The sequence below is a fragment of the Artemia franciscana genome, chromosome 15 (assembly GCF_032884065.1).
Source record: "Artemia franciscana chromosome 15, ASM3288406v1, whole genome shotgun sequence".
Classification (NCBI taxonomy): Eukaryota; Metazoa; Arthropoda; class Branchiopoda; order Anostraca; family Artemiidae; genus Artemia; species Artemia franciscana.
The window spans coordinates 13895284-13911090 of record NC_088877.1 but is presented as its reverse complement, the minus strand read 5'-3'; the positions used below and the strand labels follow the sequence as shown (position 1 = coordinate 13911090).

Sequence of the window (15807 nt, the reverse complement as noted above, 5' to 3'; positions counted from 1 at the left end):
ATCACCTGAAAGTAATGAGTAGCATCAAAACTTAAAAGGAACATAAAATATTAAGTTTATAAGGGGGTTCGTCTCCTCCACAATACTTTGCTCTTTACGCTAAAGTATTTTTAGTAACTTCAACTATTTATTCTACGGCCTTTGTGATTCAGGGGTTATTCTTAAAGATTCGGGATAAAATTCAAGCTTTTTTGTAAAGAGTGAGGTATTGACGAGGGGGCAAACCTCCTCATATACGTAATAAAAATACACAAATATAGAAGTTCGTTACGTAAGTTTATTCGTAAGGTACGTATGTTTATTACTAACAAAAACGTTCGTACGAAAAATAAAAAAAATCTAGTTGGATTTTTAAGCAGCCAATAAGAGGAGGGCAACTAGGTCTCCTCTCCCACCCCTTTTCTTATCAAAATCATCCGATCAAAACTATGAGAAAGCCATTTAGCAAAAAATAATTAATATGCAAATTTCATTTTAATTATTCATGTGCGGTGAGCAAAAATCAAAACATGTATTAATTCAAAAACGTTCAGAAATTAAATAAAAAAATAAAGTTGTTTTAACTGCAAGCAAGGAGCGACATTAAAACTTAAAACGAACAGAAATTACTCCGTATATAAAAGGGATTGTACCCTCCGCAAGACCTTGCTCTTTACGGTAAAAAGCTTTTGCATTGTTTTAAAAAGTAGAGTTGTGACAGAGTCAAACTTTTGCGTAAAGAGCGAGGCGTTGCGGAGGGGACAACCCCTTTCATATAAGGAGTAATTTCTCTTCGTTTTAAGTTTTAACATCGCTCCTTACTTGCAGTTAAAAAAACTTGTTTTTTTATTTAATTTCTGAACGTTTTTGAATTAATACATTTTTATATAATATTGTGACAGGAGTGGCTTGTTGAATGCACATTTGTTTCTCTGCGTTTTACCTGAGTAGCAAAATTGTATGTGATACAGTCTCTTTCCTTACTTTTTATACTTAAAGTAGCTATTGTACATATTGCTTAGGTTTTTTATGGCACTTGGTATTAACCAAGCAAGGCCTGTTAATTTGAAAAAAAAATAGAAAAATAGAAGTATTTTCAACTTACGAAAGGTTAATCAGATTTTAATGAAATTTGATGTTTGGAAAGATAATGTGTCTCAGAGCTGTTATTTTAAATCCCGACCGGATCTAATGACATTGGGAGGGATTTGGGAGGGGGAAACCTAAAATCTTGGAAAACACTTAGAGTGGAGAGATCGGGATGAAACTTGGTGGGAAAAATAAACATAAGTCCTAGATTGATGATTGACATAACCGGAACGGATCCGCTCTCTTTTGGGTATATGGGGGGGGGACAATTCTGAAAAATTTGAAAAAATGAGGTATTTTTAACTTACGAACGGGTGATCGGATCTCAATGAAATTTGATATTTAGAAGGATATCGTGTCTCAGAGCTCTTATTTTAAATCTCGACCGGATCTGGTGACGTTGGGGGGGGAGTTGGGAGGGGGAAACCTTAAAATCTTGGAAAACACTTACAGTCGAGGGATCACCCTTTTTAAAAAGTTTAATGTACTAGAGACAGTGAAATGAAACCAAGAGTACCCAATGTTGCAGTAAAATTCACAAGAAATTGTCGGCTAACTTTTGAATGGGATGAAATATTTCCAAGATATTTGATAACATTGACCAAAGTAAAGTTAGAACAACAGTTATGTTTTGCAGCAAAAGTGAATATAATGCATATATAAAGACTACAAGATGGATTAAATGCACTAGGGAAAGATATTGAAGACAATGATTTGATTCGGGATGTAAGAAAAGAGTGAGATCATTACTATTCCATTTTTGAAAATAAATGTTCGAAATCGAAAAAAATTACATCATAGATATTTTACTAGGCTACTGCTCCTCTCTCTTTGGACCAATATGCAACGAGAAGGTAGAAAGAATCTTAATTCTTGGGGTTTGTTAGCCTGTAATCAGCGGTGAGATTGTCAGTAATAAAAAATGGATGGATTTGAGAAGTAATCATGCAGAATATTGTAACTTTAGGAAAATGTTGAAATGTAAATGATAATTTTCAAGAGTTATGCAAATGAAAATATTCTATCAAAGGAAGCTTGATCATATAATGAAATATGAGTCTCTATCTTTTCATTATAGTATTAAACTTATATGTTGCGGGTCAAATGCATTTGCTTAATTTACTGACATATTAATCGAAACAAAACAAAATGAGACTGTAGATTTGCTTTTGAACACTACCTAGAAATTCCTTTAAGACTCAATCCGAACATATTTTATCGCGTGGCAACAACAAATAAGTCGAAATATCCTGACCAATCGGGTTTTAACGTTATTCGATTACTCATCCTGTTTCCAGAAGAAAAAAGAACATTCATTTTATCGATCGCAAGTCAGTTCCTTTTTGGAAGTGAGACAATCTGCAGTGAAAAATGTTCTACACATGCCCACTATGCCTGTATATAGTGGGCAGCTGGTCATCCTGTGATAATTGTAATATTGTTGGTGACTGTGACAAAATGTGTAGATAATGCAATCAATGTAAATTACATAGAGAATATGCAGCGCAAATTAAAGACTATAATCCCTGTCTTGAAGATATTTGCAACTCTCACTCACACTAGAGGTTTCCTATTCTCCAATCGCAACAATGATAAATTTGATCAATGGGAAAGTACTTACCCTGGTATGATTGGAAAAAACCATAAACGTAATTTTAGTTTTTTTTTACAAGACTGGTATCGTGGTTGTTTCAAATTGTTTTGGGAGGAAGAACCAGGTCTACACTTCAATTGTCGGAATAATAAGAGAGTCTGATTTCTACGACATCGGTGTGAAAACAATGGCTACTACGATTATGAACTTACTGGTTTTAATTTGGCTGTTACAGAAAGTAATTCTTCAAGTAAGTGCAACGTGTGTGCCATTGCATCAAAGGAAATTGAAACACGTGAATTTTTAAAAACTTTTATTCTTCGAGCACTGAAATAAATATTATACAGGTAGAAAAGGGTATTTTCCATTATGAAGTCGTTCAATCAAGGATTGTCAACATAAAAGCTGAGAAACTTCACTGTAAGTATAGTCCTGTAAAACTAATCAAAGGATAAACTGTTGAGCGGAATTCCATATACTTTAAATACAAGAGGTTGATGTCCAAACATTTCAACTTTGTGAGGTGGGTTTGTCCATGATCCCATAGCACTAGCACTTTTAACAAAAGCCACAGCGAGTTTTGTAGAAATTTCACCATTCATAAATGAAGAGTCAAAGTGAAACCGTAGCAGTATGGCGTTGATTCGTGATTATGTACGGAACGAGTAGTTTGATATTATTTCCATTATCTCTGAATTTTCAATTGCCAAAGCTTCCGAACTCATAGCCTGTTCTTTTCGTACATGAAGTATCGACGAAATGAGAGACACTGATGCAACAGGTGCAGTGGCATGTACCTTTCACAAAATAAATTTTGACGGGGCAAGTTGTAACTTTATATTAATCTTAAGATTGGGAGGTATCCATTGGGGTATATTAAGTGTTTCATTATTTATTTTCCGAACTAAGTATTGTCTCTAAGTATAGTTGCTCTATACTTTAGTTGCTCTAAGTATATTGGTATTCAGTGTCCATTTTGTATTCATATCCAATGGCTTAGTCCCAAAATTCTCATAGGATTTGGCAGTCATCAATATGAATTGTCTGTAACTTGCAAAGTTTGAAAGATTGTTGTTAGGGCTCACAAGCGTCCCACTTGTGTAGGCACTTATATATTTTTTTACAGGTTAAAATTTTAACTGTTTCAAAGGGAAAATAAGTTGTTATTATTTTCAGGTTCACCTAGCGACATTAATACCCCCCAGTCAAGGGACCAGCATTGATGGCATAGAGAGAGCTGCTCTGTCACCACCATCAACATTTTGAAACAGTCTCTTGGCAGTATTGGACCCGATGAAAGTTAACGGGAAGAGGTAAATTCATTTTGTGAGGGGGTGAATCAGGATGGCGTGACTCCCCTTGATTTTGATATAGATGCTTTTGTAACCAATCTTGGCCTTGACCACGAAATTTAGATCGTGTCCTACAAGAAATACCAGTCATCGAGGCCCAGAGGCTGCTAGAGGGGAGAGTAAGATAAAGTGGTAGCGACTATCCCCCTAAATTGCCGGATTTTTTTTCTATGTAATTCTGTCTTGCGCTTTGCTTGTGTCTTTAGGGCTGAGTTTGGGGACCAATTCAACACCCTTACAGCTTTACAGGTAGTATTTTTCGTATCCTAAGAACATAGTACACTCTTATGCAAGCAAGATTCGAGTCCTTCTTGAACGACAGATTCAAGAGGCGGGTTGGAAGGATAGCATTAAAGCATCCGTCCCGGAAAATTTTTTCATTTGAATGAAAAGTCTAGTAAAGTGTACTCGCATTATATGCAAACCGCAATGCAGACACTTCACCCAAATTTACATACTTTTGACGGTATATTTTTAGAAAGGGTTAATAGTATGGTGACTAAGGTAGATAATTATAATGAAAAAGGGAGTGAGTCAATGGTCTTATTTACTGTAACCTCTATGTAACCTCTACACCCCTTTAAACCTGCAATATATTTTATTAAATGATCACTTATCCTCAACGGTGGCAATGTCAGGGAAACTTGGATCACAAGGATTGTCCAGCCATTTGTAATTCCCACACGGCAAAGAGTAGTGAGACATTGCCGACGGATAAAGGGAGTTCATATCTAGAAAAATCGCACCGAACTTTTCACCAGTGTGGCTCACTTTCCAAGATACAAGAACTGCGAAAAACATATCCTCCCACATGGATTTCTCTAAAAATAAGTGGTAATCCACGTAGGTAATCAGACCTATTTTCTCTTTACTGATTTTAAGAATTATATCCATCGCCGGATGGGGAGTCGACAAATAATACCCCAAATCGAGCCTAAGTTCTTCATAAATTTCGTCCGTCTTTTTACTTTCACTAGCCAATAACATCAATACATCACTTGCCAGATGCATTTTATAATAATCCTCCCCATTTTTACACCCATTTTACATACCATTTTACACCATTTTACACCAATTTTCTTGCAAATTCATAGTTGATAGTAGTGCATTGACGGTCGAGAATTAAATTATAAAATGCCTCGATGGGTGGCAATTTTTCCTCATGTAGCCTCGAATCTGAGTTGTAGTACTCATACGGGTATGCGCCATTATATGTAAATAAATCGTTCACAGGTATGGCTTTTCGAAATTGATGGTAAAATACCAGTGGAACTTCATGATTTGGTAATGGATTTTGTTTTACCTTGCATAAACAGACCGGTGTCTAAGGACTCACTGAGTCCACACAATATTTCTTTGATAGAGGATGGGCGTATGCACTGGACACCTTCAGACCAAAAGCTTATTGCCGATCCTCCTCCAAAACAGTATATTGTTGTACATCTAATTCCTTTGCGATGGATGGTAGCCAATGGTTTCAGGGTCACACAGATCCTTAAAGCCTACAAATTTGACCAAAAGCCGTTTATTGACCAAAAGCCGTTCATGAAGACGTTTATTTACACCATTGTCAGTAAACGTTCTGCTGTAAAGGCGAAGGTTAAAAAGGATATCTTTAAACACATTTTAGATTCAGCTTTTAGTAAAATGTGCAATGATGCCCACAATAAGAGTCGTTGTGGTGTTGTATCCGACCCAAAAGAATGTGTGAATCGCTGCCTATCTGAACTTTAAATCCTTAAGAATCGTAGATTCCAAGATGTTCCTTTTGCATCAGAAAAAATAAACTTAGTATTAAATAAAAATATTGACGCTGGCAGTTCCATTTTAGAAATTTCAAAGAAAATCTCGTTGAAATTTTATTAAAATGTGTGTAAACTCTAATAGCCGGGGGAGGGGCAAGTTCAAGTGTTACGGAGAAACTGATCCACTCCTGTTAAACGTTAAAACAGATAATCTGTTGGACGATTTTGAAAGTGGTATACATATCAGCTCAAGAATATACTGCACCATTTGGGACAAGTCTATTTGTTTTGAGCTAGTGAAGCACGAGGCCCCCAATAAGTTTTATGTTTAAAATCTTAGACGGGAGTGACTTCATTTCTCAATGTTGTGCTTGCTGGTTTGAATGTTTACTATGGGCAAACACATAATGAATAAGTAAAAAAAAGTCTGCAAGGGGGTTCCTACACCCTATGTAATGGAAAATTTTGACATAAACGTCTCTAGAAACAATGTAGAGAACAATTTAGTTTCAAGAACGAAGGTCATGACGATTTCCTCTTTCAAATTTATAAACTACATGGTTAGAGTCGATATAAAGCCATTTCAGCCATATCATGCAAGGTCTATGTGCGTTCAGACACTGTAAAGGCACTACCTCATGGACATACTTCACTTCGGACCAGGATTTATGTGTACAGTACAGACACCATTTCGGTCTGGATAAAACTCACTGTTAGGCGGGAGGAGGGTCCGTCCCAAAAGTTTTTCTATCACTCCCCATCTCAGCAGTGTTTTTTGTATATAGAATTTCTTATATGTTTATGCAAGGCAGAATCATTGCTTTTGTTGTTGTTTTTAATTTAGCAGTGTATATTTTCTATATCTTTGAATAAAAATTGTTTAATATTAAACTATGAATTTACATGTACCCAGTCTGGTAAAAAGACACTTTTAATGAAAATAATTCAAAATCGTCATTAAATTTTCTAAGAAAATCCGAAAAACATCTGGTATTGCTGAAGCGCATGACAAGAGTCCCTTGATATAATAAAGTCTATTGCACCGGATACAAAATTCATATGGGGACTCGACGTGTTTAATATTATTAAAAGGAATTAGATTAAATAAAACCTTAACGAAAAGCAGCATTATATAAACAAAAGGATTATTTCACAAAAGATTAATTATTTTTTTCATTTGTTTTGATGACCTTATTGTCAATTGCTTCTATCAAACAGTTCGTAGTAACGAACTGTAGTAAGGAGCGACCCGGCTCAATAGTAACCGAAACTCTAAAAAACAGAAATTTGATATCAATGATTACATCAAAAGAATCATATTTTAATGCTGATTTTAAATATATATGTTTCATCCAGTTTAGTTTTACCAATCAAAAGTTACGAGGCCGAGAAAATTTGCCTTATTTTAGACAATAGGGAGAACCACGCCTTAAAAGTCATGAAATCTTAACGAAAATCACACGATTTAATTCAGCGTATCAGAGAACCGTACTGTTAAAGTTTCAAGCTTCTTTCTCCAAAAATGTAGAATTTCGTATTTTTTGCCAGAAGTCAGATCACGGATGCGTGTTTATTTGTTGCTTTTTTCCAGGGGTGATCGTATCACCCCAGTGATCCTAGAATGTTTCAAGATGGCTCATTATAACAAAAATACGAAGTTCTAGTGCCCTTTTTAAGTGACCAAAAAATTGGAGGGCACCTAGGCTCCCTCACACGCACATTTTTCCCCGAAGTCACCGGATCAAAATTTAGAGATAGCCATTCTGTTCAACGTAGTCGAAAACCTAATAATTATGTCCTTGTGGATGACTTAATCCCCCAGAGTCCCCGGGGGAGGGGTTGCAAGTTACAAACTTTGACCATTGTTTACATATAATAATGGTTATTATGACGCATACAGACGTTTTCAGGGGGATTTTTTCACGTTGTGGTGGGAGTGGATCGGGGTCAGGGGATACGTAGGAGGATCTTTCCATGAGGAATTTATCCTGAGAAAAGAGAATTTCCATGAAGGGGGCGCAGGATTTTCTAGCATTATTTAAAAAATATAATAAGAAAGTAAATAAAACAAAATCACCTGAAAGTAATGAGTAGCATCAAAACTTAAAAGGAACATAAAATATTAAGTTTATAAGGGGGTTCGTCTCCTCCACAATACTTTGCTCTTTACGCTAAAGTATTTTTAGTAACTTCAACTATTTATTCTACGGCCTTTGTGATTCAGGGGTCATTCTTAAAGATTCGGGATAAAATTCAAGCTTTTTTGTAAAGAGTGAGGTATTGACGAGGGGGCAAACCTCCTCATATACGTAATAAAAATACACAAATATAGAAGTTCGTTACGTAAGTTTATTCGTAAGGTACGTATGTTTATTACTAACAAAAACGTTCGTACGAAAAATAAAAAAAATCTAGTTGCATTTTTAAGCAGCCAATAAGAGGAGGACAACTAGGTCTCCTCTCCCACCCCTTTTCTTATCAAAACCATCCGATCAAAACTATGAGAAAGCCATTTAGCAAAAAATAATTAATATGCAAATTTCGTTTTAATTATTCATGTGCAGTGAGCAAAAATCAAAACATGTATTAATTCAAAAACGTTCAGAAATTAAATAAAAAAATAAAGCTGTTTTAACTGCAAGCAAGGAGCGACATTAAAACTTAAAACGAACAGAAATTACTCCGTATATAAAAGGGTTTGTACCCTCCGCAAGACCTTGCTCTTTACGGTAAAAAGCTTTTGCATTGTTTTAAAAAGTAGAGTTGTGACAGAGTCAAACTTTAGCGTAAAGAGCGAGGCGTTGCGGAGGGGACAACCCCTTTCATATAAGGAGTAATTTCTCTTCGTTTTAAGTTTTAATATCGCTCCTTACTTGCAGTTAAAAAAACTTGTTTTTTTATTTAATTTCTGAACGTTTTTGAATTAATACATTTTTATTTAATATTATGACAGGAGTGGCTTGTTGAATGCACATTTGTTTCTCTGCGTTTTACCTGAGTAGCAAAATTGTATGTGATACAGTCTCTTTCCTTACTTTTTATACTTAAAGTAGCTATTGTACATATTGCTTAGGTTTTTTATGGCACTTGGTATTAACGAAGCAAGGCCTGTTAACTTGAAAAAAATAGAAAAATAGAAGTATTTTCAAATTACGAAAGGTTAATCAGATTTTAATGAAATTTGATGTTTGGAAGGATAATGTGTCTCAGAGCTGCTATTTTAAATCCCGACCGGATCTAATGACATTGGGGGGATTTGGGAGAGGGAAACCTAAAATCTTGGAAAACACTTAGAGGGGAGGGATCGGGATAAAACTTGGTGGGAAAAATAAACAGAAGTCCTAGATACATGATTGACATAACCGAAACGGATCCACTCTCTTTTTGGTATATGGGGGGGGGCAATTCTGAAAAATTTGAAAAAATGAGGTATTTTTAACTTACGAACGGGTGATTGGATCTCAATGAAATTTGATATTTAGAAGGATATCGTGTCTCAGAGCTCTTATTTTAAATCCCGACCAGATCTGGTCACATTGGGGTGGAGTTGGGAGGGGGAAACCTAAAATCTTGGAAAACACTTACAGTGGAGGGATCACCCTTTTTAAAAAGTTTAATGTACTAGAAACAGTGAAATGAAACCAAGAGTACCCAATGTTGCAGTAAAAATCACAAGAAATTGTCGGCTAACGTTTGAATGGGATGAAATGTTTGCAAGATATTTGATAAAATTGAGCAAAATAAAGTTAGAACAACAGTTATGTTTTTCAGCAAAAGTGAATATAATGCATATACACAGACTACAAGATGGATTAAATGCACTAGGGAAAGATATTGAAGACAATGATTTGATTCGGGATGTAAGAAAAGAGTGAGATCATTACTATTCCATTTTTGAAAATAAATGTTCGAAATCGAAAAGAATTACATCATAGATATTTTACTAGGCTACTGCTCCTCTCTCTTTGGACCAATATGCAACGAGAAGGTAGAAAGAATCTTAATTCTTGGGGTTTGTTAGCCTGTAATCAGCGGTGAGATTGTCAGTAATAAAAAATGGATGGATTTGAGAAGTAATCATGCAGAATATTGTAACTTTAGGAAAATGTTGAAATGTAAATGATAATTTTCAAGAGTTATGCAAATGAAAATATTCTATCAAAGGAAGCTTGATCATATAATGAAATATGAGTCTCTATCTTTTCAGTATAGTATTAAACTTATATGTTGCGGGTCAAATGCATTTGCTCAATTTACTGACATACTAATCGGAACAAAACAAAATGATATTGTAGATTTGCTTTCTAACACTACCTAGAAATTCATTTAAGACTCAATCCAAACATATTTTATCGCGTGGCAACAACAAATAAGTCGAAATATCCTGACCAATCGGGTTTTAACGTTATTCGATTACTCATCCTGTTTCCAGAAGAAAAAAGAACATTCATTTTATCGATCGCAAGTCAGTTCCTTTTTGGAAGTGAGACAATCTGCAGTGAAAAATGTTCTACACATGCCCACTATGCCTGTATACAGTGGGCAGCTGGTCATCCTGTGATAATTGTAATATTGTTGGTGACTGTGACAAAATGTGTAGATAATGCAATCAATGTAAATTACATAGAGAATATGCAGCGCAAATTAAAGACTATAATCCCTGTCTTGAAGATATTTGCAACTCTCACTCACACTAGAGGTTTCCTATTCTCCAATCGCAACAATGATAAATTTGATCAATGGGAAAGTACTTACCCTGGTATGATTGGAAAAAACCATAAACGTAATTTTAGTTTTTTTTACAAGACTGGTATCGTGGTTGTTTCAGATTGTTTTGGGAGGAAGAACCAGGTCTACACTTCAATTGTCGGAATAATAAGAGAGTCTGGTTCCTACGACATCGCTGTGAAAACAATGGCTACTACGATTATGAACTTACTTGATTTAATTTGGCTGTTACAGAAAGTAATTCTTCAAGTAAGTGCAACGTGTGTGCCATTGCATCAAAGGAAATTGAAACACGTGAATTTTTAAAAAACTTTTATTCTTCGAGCACTGAAGTCAATATTCTACAGGTAGAAAAGGGTATTTTCCATTATTAAGTCGTTCAATCAAGGATTGTCAACATAAAAGCTGAGAAACTTCACTGTAAGTATAGTCCTGTAAAACTCATCAAAGGATAAACTGTTGAGCGGAATTCCATATACTTTAAATACAAGAGGTTGATGTCCAAACATTTCAACTTTGTCAGGTGGGTTTGTCCATGATCCCATAGCACTAGCACTTTTAACAAAAGCCATAGCGAGTTCTGTAGAAATTTCACCATTCGTAAATGAAGAATCAAAGTGAAACCGTAGCAGTATGGTGCTGATTCGTGATTATGTACGGAACGAGTAGTTTGATATTATTTCCATTATCTCTGAATTTTCAATTGCCAAAGCTTCCGAACTCATAGCCTGTTCTTTTCGTACATGAAGTATCGACGAAATGAGAGACACTGATGCAACAGGTGCAGTGGCATGTACCTTTCACAAAATAAATTTTGACGGGGCAAGTTGTAACTTTATATTAATCTTAAGATTGGGAGGTATCCATTGGGGTATATTAAATGTTTCATTATTTATTTTCCCAACTAAGTATAAATCACTACTTGTCTCTAAGTATAGTTGCTCTATACTTTAGTTGCTCTAAGTATGTTGGTATTCAGTGTCCATTTTGTATTCATATCCAATGGCTTAGTCCCAAAATTCTCATAGGGTTTGGCAGTCATCAATATGAATTGTCTTTAACTTGCAAAGTTTGAAAGATTGTTGTTAGGGCTCACCAGCGTCCCACTTGTGTAGGCACTTATTTGTCTAAGTGTAGTACACGGTTTTCATAGAATCACCCCTCGGCGTTACTTGGTTTTTCATAGCTAAATTTTTTGACTGTAACATACAAATACATAAATGTTAAATTCAAATCTATGAAATATTCTTCACTGGAATAAAGTTGAAAATGGGCGTTTTTAAAGAGCGGTTGTTGCATTGACCACATTGACCAGCATTTTCTGCATTGAAAAGATTCAATGACGAGGTGACAAAGGGTTGGGACCCTTTGTGTGGTAAATATGCAATTTCTGTCTAGGAAAAGAAATCATTTTTCAATCCAACAATCTTTTCTCTTGTTTTTAATTTGTCTTCTCTGACAATACTGATATATTCCGCTTCTGAACTGATTAGAGATTGATAAACTTTTCCGCTTTGTCGTAATTTCAATTGCACGACAATGGATTGTACGCTAGACCTGAGATCTTGAGATACACTTTCTTTAAATTCCTTCCCAGAACCCCAATCGTGTAGTGTAGAGGACCCAAAATCGGCGGCAACCGGAGTAATTTATTTTTTAGCCAGGGGTAGTGCAACGCGAAACAACTTAGAAAACCAATTGCCAAGACCTTAACCCGACATTGGCGAAAGATTCTTGTATTTGTTCATTCCACGACCCAATTTTTGTGGTTTAAGAGTAGAACCATAGCAATCAATTTCAGGACAAAACAAATAAATTTTTCTACCAGTCATCTTGCTATTGAATAAAATGAAAATGACATGTAACTAAAGCCAAATCTTTTGCTATTACTAAAGGATCGCTTAATTCACTTCTTAATGTTAACTGGTTCCAAATATTTAGTGCTTACAGGAATATATTGAAGGTGCTTCATATCGTAATGGTGTTTTTTTACATACATATCACTCTAAAATACAAAAAAATTGGTAGTATAAATGATGTGTAATTCTCCTTTTCAAAATATTACTAGCTCGATTGATTTGAACTGTATCACCAACACTGAATTTCTTCTTTTTCACCAGCCTTACATTGGAATATTGCTTAAGAAAAACGTCAAGTGCATCATGATCTCCTAGATAAAATTCCAGAGGACTAAGATTGGACAGGGACCAATGAAGACGCTGATTATAAATCAAAATAATTTTATCTAAATCATGAATAAAAGACCTTTTTTTCAATGTACAATATCTCGAGATTAAAAGTCGAATATTTCTTAGCAATTATTCAGCATATTCCACCTTTATTGGACTATGACAATGATATAGCATTGTATTATATTTCAATAAATCCATTTTTACATGTGAATTAACAAATTCACTACCTCAATCAGTTTGAACTTTCCTATAACAAAATTTTCCAAAGATTTATTCAAGAGATTTTGCAACTTCATAAATTCTCATTGACCGCAATGGAACGGCGTAGAAATAGCGACCAAAATAACTGACTACAATTTTTGTAGTCAAAAATTGACTACAAAATTGTCAGTTGTAGTCAATTGACTACAATTGACTACAACATATACTTTTATAGAATATTGTGACGTCTTTGAACATTGTCTAGAGTCAAAATATATGCTTATAATATATGCAATAGGAAAAAGGCTTTAGTTTTTCGATAATAACTACCGCGAACTCTATGATTTCGATGAAGAATGTAGCTAGGTTCACTCTGTAAATACTCTACTGCAACCTTCTTTTGAAGTCCAGAGACTTGAGCAAGTATGGCGGGGGAACTTAAACTTCCCACTTCAAAAATATTCTCATAACCACGTTTCAAAATTTGAGCTATTTTGAATGTAAACAGCTAGTGAAGTGTCCATTACCCTTTTGGATACTAACAGGTGATGAATTGATATTAAGACACGTTCTTTTGGTACTTTTTAGTAACGAATCATCATCACCGCTGGGTGACTCTGTATTTTCCGAAAATGATTTAACTTCAACTTTTAATTACTTAACTATATAACTTTAATGGATTTAAAATATGTTTATTGGCAATAAGACTTTTTGAGAAGGTTTATAAGTTTAAAAATTCATGCATATGATGCAAGTCTTTTACAATTTGCAATCAAATCTGAAATCAAATCAATTTGATTGCATCCCTTCCCATGAATTATAATCTCATTCTATTTACCATCAATTTTTACATGGTCATTTTTAGTAAGAGAGGTCAAGAGTCTCTTAAATTGCTCTTGATACGGTTGGGGTAATAGGTCTGCAACACTTGCTAAGGCTTTAGACAGAAAACAAATTTCTTTTTCTTGTTTTGGTGGTTTCTGGTGAACCTTGAAGTTGGATAGGATCAACAACATTTACTTTGAGTGTTCTTTAGCGACAGGGTTTGTGCCTGGCAATACACCAAAGGGCATCTTGAAGCAAAAGTAATTTTTCATCGTTGGCAATTGTCTCATTGTTAATACATTTACTAAGATTATCTTCCAAGTGCTCTTTCGGTGAAAGGGTGAGTTCTACTGGTGTCAACATGTAGGGTTTAACCATTTTTAAGAATACTGTTTACAAGTCCCGCAGTTATTGGTAGTAGCAAAAAAAAGAACCAACCACCCGCTTGAAGAGGCCACTTTCTTTTAATTATTCCCCTTATTTTTGCATACTAGGGCACGTACATGTGAATAATGTTGCTTTTTTCTGTAGCATAACAACTTCTGGCAGTTGAATATTGCCTTCAGTTAAATTCGAAGAAAGCTTTGATAGGAGGTTAATGAATTCTTCATCAACACGATGTTTGACTACATCCTTCCTAAGCCACAGTTTTGAATTACCTAGGACGTAAAAGAAATATGTCGTTTCATACTGGCTCTTCATTGTCATGATGGCAACTGGTGACCTTTTTACTGTTCACTGGTAGATATACAGTAATTTCATTGTCAAAAATATCAGCCGCAAGTAAATATTCGGGTGTGTTCTTATTGAGATCCAATAGAATGTAACCATAAAGTTTATTTGTAGCCTGATAGTATGCCAAGAGTAGAAATTTTGGTTCACCGGGATATATTTGTTTGTTTAAAGTTGTGAGGAAACGTGACTCAGGAATGATCCTGAAGATGATATTATAAGTACAATTGAAAGCAAGTGTCCTCGTACATTTGCTCTGATGAAATAGATTTTTGGGACCGACGGATACGGAAATTTTTTTATGATGATTTCGGACGTGAGTAATTGTAACATCTTCTGTGGCAATTCTCCAATAGATTCAGCAAAACCATCAATAAGCAGTCACGATTTTGTTTCAATAATATTAAACACGTCGAGTCCCCATATGAATTTTGTATCTGGTGCAATAGACTTTATTATATCAAGGGATTCTTGTCATGCGCTTCAGCAATAGCAGATGTTTTTCGGATTTTCTTAGAAAATTTAATGACGATTTTGAATTATTTTCATTAAAAGTGTCTTTTTACCAGACTTTCATCATTCCTAAAGAAACGATCTGAAAGGAGTTTAAATTGATACATGTTACACTTCTCGCTGTTGAAATCCGACTAACCTTACCTAACTTCAATCCGCTGAATAAATACTAATTTCTTATGTTCAAAAACTCAAAAAATGAAATATATATTGTATTTAATGTTACTGAATGCACTACAATTTTTTAACAACATGTTTACATAAGCACAAGAAGAACAATATACTTACATAAAATAAACACTAGGAATAAAACAACATATTTGAAAAAACATAGTTAATGAAACATTAACAGCACTTAGAATGGTTCCCCTTTCCAAGGGCGAGGGCGGCCACTACGGCAGCCACAGACCCGGGCCTACCAGTCACTTCGGGTGTTGGGTGCATGTAAATTCATAGTATAATATAAAACAATTTTTATTTAAAGATATAGAAAATATACACAGCTAAATTAAAAACAACAACAAAAACAACGATTCTGCCTTGCATAATCATATAAGAAATTCTATATACAAAAAACACTGCTGAGATGGGGAGTGACAGAAAAACTTTTGGGACGGACCCTCCTCCCGCCTAACAGTGAGTTTTATCCAGACCGAAATGGTGTCTGTACTGTACACATAAATCCTGGTCCGAAGTGAAGTATGTCCATGAGGTAGTGCCTTTACAGTGTCTGAACGCACATAGACCTTGCATGATATGGCTGAAATGGCTTTATATCGACTCTAACCATGTAGTTTATAAATTTGAAAGAGGAAATCGTCATGACCTTCGTTCTTGAAACTAAATTATTCTCTATA

The 15807-nt window shown here is 35.0% G+C and overlaps 1 long non-coding RNA gene across 1 annotated transcript in view; it reads left to right on the top strand.

Annotated features, from left to right (window-relative positions):
- Positions 1 to 12743, top strand: part of LOC136036082 (uncharacterized) — a 28824-nt gene extending 16081 nt beyond the window's left edge. The window contains exon 3 of the long non-coding RNA XR_010619630.1: positions 12608 to 12743. This is a non-coding gene — a long non-coding RNA (uncharacterized LOC136036082). The remainder of the gene's footprint in view (positions 1 to 12607) is intronic.
- Positions 12744 to 15807: the final 3064 nt, after the last annotated feature.